Here is a 9,040-nt window from a genome sequence, read left to right as displayed (position 1 = left end):
CACACACTTGACCTTGTATTATCATACAGTGTCAAAATTGAACATCTAACAGTACTCCCGCGCAATCCAATTCTATCAAACCATAATTTAATAACCTTCAATTTTTCATTATCAGAATATATGCCACTAATAAAAAAATCATTTTCTAGATGTCTACCTGATAGTGCTGTAGCTAAATTTAAGGAAATAATTCCGATTACATTTAAACCCGTATTATCCATCGATATAAACAACAAATTCATTAAAAACCCTAGCTCCACTGAGATTGACCATCTCGTCGATAGCTCTGTAGACTCATTACGATTAACATTAGACTCAATAGCGCCTCTAAAAACGAAACATGTAAAACATAGTAAATTAGCTCCGTGGTATAATTCCAAGACACATGAGTTAAAACAAGTATCAAGAAAACTAGAAAGGAAGTGGCGCTCCAGCAACCGTGTTGAATATCTCCTAGACTGGAAGAGTAGTGTTAAAGCATATAAGAAGGCCCTCCACAAAGCAAGAGCCGCCTACTACTTGAAACTAATAGAAGAGAATAAAAACAACCCCAGGTTTCTCTTCAGCACTGTAGCCAGGCTGACAGAGTCACACCTCCACCGAACCCAGTATTCCTCGATCCCTAAATAGCAATATCTTTATGACCTTCTTTAATGATAAAATTCTAACTATTAGAAATCAAATCAACCATCTCCTGCCCTCAATTGGCACTAATACCCTACCAAGAACAGAAATCTCAGAAACGGCTGAGAATCCTACCAATTATTTAGACAGCTTCTCTCTGATCACCCTTGATCAGCTGACCAAACTAATCTCATGTTCTAAACCAACAACTTGTCTTAGATCCCATTCCTACAAAATTACTTAAAGAAATTCTGCCCCTAATTGATAGTTCGTTACTGGACACAATCAATCTGTCATTATCATCAGGATATGTACCACGGTCCTTTAAAATAGCTGTAATCAAACCCCTTCTCAAAAAAAAACCCACCCTAGACCCAGAGGTTTTAGCCAATTACAGACCGATATCTAACCTCCCCTTCCTGTCTAAAATCCTTGAAAAAGTTATAGCCAATCAGCTGTGTGAGTTTCTCCAGGAAAATAATATATATGAAGACTTTCAGTCGGGGTTTAGAGCCAATCACAGCACGGAGACAGCCTTGGCAAAAGTCACTACTGACCTTCTAATAGCTTCAGATCAGGGGTTTGTGTCTGTCCTCGTTCTGTTAGATCTTAGTGCAGCATTCGACACAATTGACCATCAAATTTTATTACAGAGACTAGAACAGTTAATTAGCATTAAAGGAACCGCCCTAAACTGGTTTAAATCATATTTTTCTGATCGCTTCCAATTCGTGCAAATTAATGATGAGTCATCTGTGTGCACCAAAGTTAACCACGGTGTTCCACAGGGCTCTGTGCTCGGCCCAATTTTATTCTCACTATATATGCTTCCACTAGGAAACATTATCAGGACACACTCGGTAAATTTCCACTGCTATGCGGATGACACCCAGTTATACTTGTCAATAAAACCTGAACAATGTAATCAATTAACTAAACTCCAAGCATGTCTCAAGGACATAAAAACTTGGATGACCCGCAATTTTCTCTTATTAAACTCAGATAAGACAGAGGTTCTAATACTTGGCCCTAAACACCTTAGAGATACATTATCTAACGATATAGCTGCGCTAGACGACATTGCCCTTGCTTCCAATGAAACAGTCAGGAACTTGGGAGTGATCTTCGATCCTGATTTGGCCTTTAATTCACACTTAAAACTAATTTCTAGGACCGCCTTTTTCCACTTGCGTAATATCTCAAAAATCAGACATGTCCTTTCTCAAAAAGATGCAGAAAAACTAGTCCACGCCTTTATTACATCCAGACTGGATTATTGTAATTCATTATTATCAGGCTCCAGCAGTAAGTCGTTAAAGACTCTGCAGCTTGTCCAAAATGCTGCAGCACGTGTCCTGACAAGAACCAAGAAAAGAGAGCACATTTCTCCAGTATTAGCTTCGCTAAACTGGCTTCCGGTTAAATCTAGAATACAATTTAAAATTCTCCTCCTCACCTTCAAGGCCCTTAATAATATGGCACCATTATACCTCAAAGAGCTGTTAGTACCTTATCAACCCACTAGAGCACTGCGCTCCCAGAATTCAGGCTTACTTGTCGTCCCTAAAGTCTCTAAAAGTAGAGTAGGAGCCAGAGCTTTCAGCTATCAAGCTCCTCTCCTATGGAATCATCTCCCACTTTCAGTTCAGGAGGCAGACACCATCTGTACGTTTAAGAGTAGGCTTAAAACCTTCCTTTTTGATAAAGCTTATAGTTAGAGCCGGTCCAGGCTTGTCTTAGACCTGCTCTTAGTTATGCTGCTATAGGTCTAGAAGGTCGGGGGACACATGACACTCGGAGCTTCTCCTTTCTCTTCTCAACCGTTATCACATCAAAGAAATTCATATCTCATCAATGCATATTACTGACTTGACTTCTTCCCCGGAGTCCCTTTGCCTTATTGTCCGCAGATCCAGGGCCGCAGCTGTGGCCACATCATGGATTAAGATCTGTGGATCGCGTATCAGAGATCGTAATGGTGGATCCAGTATGACGGATTGTGTATCGTGCTGGCTGATCGTGATAATAATGGTGGATCCTTTATCGTGCTGGCATCTGATAATGGGGGTGGACCACGACCGAGGTGGCAGCTGATGATGGATCCTAATGGTGGCAGTGGACAATGACTGTGGACTATAGTGGCATCCGATCTTGATGGTGGATCATGATCTTGCTGGCTGCTGACCATAGACTATGATTGCAGCAGGACTGCTCGATACATAGTATTTCTCCTCAGATACTTGACCATTACTGACAATAATCCATCAATTCACTGACCTTCAGTTATGCTTCAAAATGTTTACCCTTATCAATGCTGCTAAAACCTTTATCTTGATGTTCTCCTTTACACTTGACATCTATTGCACTTCTGTCCGTCCTGGGAGAGGGATCCCTCACATGTGGCTCTCTCTGAGGTTTCTATCTTCTTTTTACCCTGTTAAAAGGTTTTTTAGTAGTTTCTCCTTACTCTTGTTGAGGGTTAAGGGCAGAGGATGTCACACCCTGTTAAAGCCCTATGAGACAAATTGTGATTTGTGAATATGGGCTATACAAATAAAATTTGATTGATTGAGAAGAACAGACATGTATGTAGAAGAAGTATGAACAAATGCGTTTCTGTGAGTTAACTTATAATTTACGAGTGTTGCTCAAGGACCTTAGATGTTTATGGCTTCCTCCCTTTGATGTCACTGGGCAAAGGTTTTCACTGCAGGGGTCACTCAAGGTGTCTGAGTAGATGGGCGAGGGGATCTCTGTCGTGTATACAGGACTGGGGTCTTGTAAACAAAGATAAGGATCTCGGAGACAGATGGTTCGGCCAGAAGTCACACCAGGGGGCTGGGACAGAGATGGAGACAGGATGTCTGCCCACCCTGATCAGATTTCAAGGAGCTGATAGAATACCTTTTGCTCCTCGCAGGGAGGGGCTTGTAATGTATAAATGTATTGATTATCCTATGCTCTGTGCTCATTCATACACGTTACGCTAGGTGATGTGTGGGGTGAGTCCACCTGCAGGTGTTAGAATTGAACTTACCGAGAGACAATGTATATGATTAAATAGAAATTGCCACTACAATTTGGCGTTTGTCGGCAGGATCACTCATGTGAGAGGACACTCTGGATCTCAAAGCTGAAGGTAAAGTCTGGGACTCTTACCTCAACAAGTGAGGGCCGGATGCCAGAGAGCCAGAGGTGCTCTCACTGATGTGATCCAACGGACCAGGTATGGCAAGTGGCATTGTCTTTCGGGTAAGTAAAATTATGGTTAAGATCTTTCAGAAAAGGTCAAAGGAAAAAAGGATTCACTCATTCATTGTATTGAGGGACAGACGTGTCTGCACGGCAGGTTTTGGAAACCGGTGTAGGATCATAGAAGCTTCAGGTTTTGGATCTTAGAAAAAGGTCAAAAGGATTATAAATAAGATAGGGCTCTGACGTCGGGCTCATGATTATTATAGCTATTATTAATAAAAATAACGTTATTTTTGCAATAGGTGTAGCTGAGACGGAAGGACCGAGGCCAAGTCCGGATCGTCTCAGCACAGCAATCTGTTGAAAATCCGATAGTTCCAGTACATTTTATACCTGCATGCGAGGTGCTAAAGAGAAGTGTGAAATGAAGCTTCTCCAAGGCATTATGGCAGGCAGGGTATTTAAAATGTATTAAGGAATCAAAACTTAGGAGAAATTTGCCAAGTGATCAGGAATTACAAGAGGTAATTACAATTGGCAACATTATATTGGAGATGGTTTCTTATTGTTCCTTACAAAAGCATTTTGGAGATTGGTTGAAGGTTTAAGCATTTTGGAGATTGGTTGAAGGTTTAAGGTTACTAATACTAACAAACTAAAACTTAACCCAAATTGTGTTGATGGATATGAGTGGCTGTGAAAGAAAAATGTAAAATTTGATGAAACTGACCTAAGGATTTCAGCTGTGAAAGCTGGGGGAAAAGAAAAAGAGAGGACTTCTTGGAACTCCTATAACTGGAAAAAGTATAGACAAACTATTAGAGAAAAATGGGTTTAAATATCAGTAGCTCGGTTAATCCACCTCAGCTTTCTTCTCCTACCGTTCAGGATATGGTAATGAATTATGGTAAACGTAGTATTGAGCAGTTTAGCGTGTGGGTGGAAGACTGTGGGTTTCCGATCACAGGAAGGTTAAGTCTAAATCAGTTGCAACAACTCAAAATTAAATTGCTTGTGAAAGAAGAACGGAGTAGAGAGGACAAAGAAAAAGGGAAAATGAATGTAGGGATATTTGTGCCGGATTGGGGAGCGTATGAATTTTGGTTAACTGAAGTGAATATCAGGGACAGGACACAGAATGCAGGAACTGAAATAATCTCCAAGTCTCAGTGTCTCCGACTAGATTCTGATCTGGACTCAGCTCCACCAAGAGAACGACCACAGCCGGCAGTGGTACAGCTTGATGACCAGTCGGATGCTCAGCTGTTGCCACTGTAGAAGTCACAGGCGGCAGCTCCAGCTGTCCCTAACCCCCCATCCAGACTTCGACCCTGTTGCAGCGGAGAAAGTGGACAGGCCTCCAGCATACACCACTCCATATGTGGAAGGGGTGCGCGTTTGACAGAAAAACTACGGATGGCACAGCTGGCGGCGTATAAAAGCCAAGTCCGCGGGCACGGGAGAGGTCGGTGGGGAGGAAGAACTGACGCCTGTTTCGAGTGTGGCAGAATTGGGCATTGGGCAAGAGAATGCCCTGGGAATCAGCGATTGATTAGCGGTGAGCTGGGGAAAGTGAAGGATTCATCTGGTGCGGACACTGAGATGGAGGGAGAGAATTTCAACCAACACGTCACTATAGTAAGAACACGGTTACTTACACACACACACACACACAATGTGAATTAATGTTAGACATAGAGCAGATGATTAAGATTGCTATTGACCATTGTGAGCTTAATCTGAAGATCAGTAGAGAGAGGCCTACTGTACTTTATGCTAAATATTTTCACATGATGCATCTAAACTAATGCCCGAACACACAAATCACAGTGAGTGGTAGAGACATCACATATATTTGTAGATTCAGGAACCGGAATCAGTTAATAAATGTGAAGAGTGTGATATTAATCCTAAAATGAATGTTGGATATCTCATAATGATTGGAGCAACAGGTACAACAGTGATAGAGAGATGCACTGTACCATTGTTATTTTTCATGATGTGGTTGAAGGGGATTTTTTAAGATTCATTTTTGTTGTCACCACACTGCCTGATAAATTTTATGGGTAAAGATTGGATGTGTTCATTGAGTAGTATGTAAAATTTTACCACCGCAGGGCATTAGTGGTAACTAGAGTCCAAATAACATCTGCATTTGTTAAATAGAGAAAGGGGGATTTGACACTAGCATATCAATGGGAGGTCCAGACTCTTTTCTACTCTCTGGAAGTAACACCCTCTTGCGAAAGGCAGAGGCAGAGAGATTTACGACAAATGTGAACATAGATGTTATTTACTCAGAGAAGCGAACCATTAGGTAAGGGCAAACTAAGTTTAAGAAGGTTATAGAGGATGTTACGTAAAGAGGATAAAGTAAGTTGGTTGTATTGGAATAGTAAACACTGTTGTCTCAGTAGTTTTGATAGACTCATTGGCTAAAGATTTGTTAAAATATCAACTTTTGATTCTTATGTAACACTGATAAAACCAAAAACAAATTGAGTGGAAAGTTTTTTGAACTTTGGATTAAAAGGTGTAATACTACTGGAGGGGAAAAGACATTTAATACCAGTAAAAGATTTTAAAAGAGGGTTAAAGGTTAATCGCAAAAGATTTTCTGTAGTGATAAATGAAATTAGGAGTGTTGAACTCATTCCTGAATGTTGTAAATCTTTTGATATAATTGATTAATATTTTTAGTTTTGTTGTGCACACAATGATATTCCTGAGTTGAAACAGGTACCGTCATGTTTGTGGACCGGGCACAAATATGGTTTGGGTCTGATCAAAGGAGCAGACCCAATAGAAAAGAATATCTGAATCCACGTATGGAATATGTAAAAATCGCCCGTTAACACACTAATTTTTCCTGTAGGGAAAAACAAAGGAAGCCGAGCTTCAAACATGTCTCACAGCTGTGGAAACTGCTGAGAGAGCTGCGATATATGATGTGTGATATGTGACGCTGTGATATATGACTTTACTGGTGCCAATATGCTGATACGATGATTTTGCTTGAGCAAAGGACCTCCCACCTTTTAACAACTAGGTGGCTCAGATATGGGACAGTATTGCTTTAGATGATAGACATCACTATTTAGAGATGCAATGTTCTTAACTATGCGACTCTCTTCCCTACATCAGTAGGGATAGCCACATGATTGCGTAGCAGTTTTCTTAACTAAAAAAAAGTTTCTCCTAGATTAGATTTAAATGATAAACAGCTGATTATGCAGAAGTGGAGTTGTTTGGTGATAAGTTCAGCATCAAAGGATGTAGCATCTGGAGATAACCAAGTGGGTTTACGACTTTGTGTGATACAATGGAGGCTAAACCACTCCCATCACATTATTATGCATTGACTGAAGAATGCAAATATGCTGGTGACAAGAGTGTCAAGATCTACACTAATAGCAGGTTTGCATGGGGGTGGCATGTGATTTTGGCAGATTTGACTGAATAGGAGATTCATGAACCTATTTCACTTCACACTTTTGTCTTTGTTCTGATAGATGCTGTGTTATTATGCAAACTGTATGCAGTCTGCAAATATGGAGTGCGTATTAAAGATTTTTGAATATTAACACTTAATGTAGGAGCTGTAAACAAGGGTCAATCAAAATTCAATAATTTTTTAAGAATACAAATTTCATTAAATAAGTTTAAGAAGTAAGCTGTTTGGGTGACAACAGTTTGTTTGGTGGCTGACAGACTTTTGATGTGGGTCACATGGAAGATTTTGTTTAACCTATGTATGTTTCCTCATTGGGTTGAATTAACACATGACTAGTCAGTGTGTCAAAAGGGAGGAATTCCATATGCAAGAAATTAGATATAGATATATTGGATGTACAAAAAGAACACTAAACAATACTCAATACAATTTTTAGCAGAGTCGTGTAATTTGAGTTACAAATAAAATAGGTAAAGAAATCCAGATTCCACAAAGTGAACATCCACCACCAAACAAACAGTTTGATCATTCATAGATTTGATATAGATTAAATTGAATTAAGAAATATAGGGAAATAAATAAATACTGTCTTGTTGACATGTTTTCTATGCAAGTAGAAGCTTTCCCCACATCTAAACAGGATTCTTCAGCAGTGGCGCAGACACTGCTCGGAGAACTCATTCCACGATGGGGAATTGCAAAAAGATGTCCACTGATAATGGTACACCATTTGTAAGCACAGCTTTAAGGATGCTAGTGAGTATCGACACGAGGCAACATCATGCCTATCATCCTGCCAGTGGAGGGGCAGTGGAAAGAGACGTCAGTGGAAAGAAACAACAGCACATTGAAAAACAACAAACTGGTAGATATTGTGTAAACCTGTCCCCTGTACTCTTTAATATCCACAGACAGGTGAAGGACGCCCTACCGAAATCCATAGACAGGGAAACTGCATGATCTGAGACCAGGAGACTGGATTGTGGTGAAGGACGTGAGGAGGAAAGTCTGGAGAGCACGTCGATGGAACAAGAGCAAACCAAGTGCCTCTCACCACGCAGACGGAAGTGAAGGTCGCAGAGAGGGTAACCTGGAGACATGCAAGCCATTGAAGGAGGATTTCCGGAGCCACGAGTGGAATCTACAGGACAGAGCGTGCGTTGTCAGTGTGTGAGCCTTCAGCCTTCAATTGTTTTGTGTTCGCAAGCAAGGAGGGGTGTGGAAATGATTAGGGCCACACGTCTCTAATCTCAAGAAGAGGCAACACTTTGAAGAGGGGGTTGACGAGGGGCACTGCTGATACAATAGCGCTGACGGGGGAAAACAACGACACCTGATGGGACGACTGGGATGCAGTTCGAGGGAAAAGATGTGTTCCCTGTTCATGAACACCGTCATCGTCGTCCTGCCACCGATAATATGGCATGTGAAACCTTGGCAGGAAGAACACAAAATTTAACCTGAGCATCAAAGTCAGAACAAAAGGAGAACTCATGTTCGACTTCCCTGATGACCTGACAAAGCCTGGAGAACGCATGGTATGAAGCCATGAAGACATCAGAGACCCAAGCTCACTTACAGATTCAACTCATTGTGTGCAATCAAGAGATAAGAGTTCCACAGTGTGAGTGTCTCCAGAAGAAAGGGTTTGGAGGACTCATCCCGGGGGGAGGGCACTGAAGAACAGATGAGTTTGCTCTGGAAATGGAAGATTAACATATTTAGAGGGGGGCTGTGTTTTCAACTCTTTCTCCCACTGTTTAGGGC

The sequence above is a fragment of the Hippoglossus hippoglossus genome, chromosome 10, assembly GCF_009819705.1.
Source record: "Hippoglossus hippoglossus isolate fHipHip1 chromosome 10, fHipHip1.pri, whole genome shotgun sequence".
In the NCBI taxonomy this organism is placed as follows: Eukaryota; Metazoa; Chordata; class Actinopteri; order Pleuronectiformes; family Pleuronectidae; genus Hippoglossus; species Hippoglossus hippoglossus.
Note: the sequence above shows the minus strand (reverse complement) of the source record.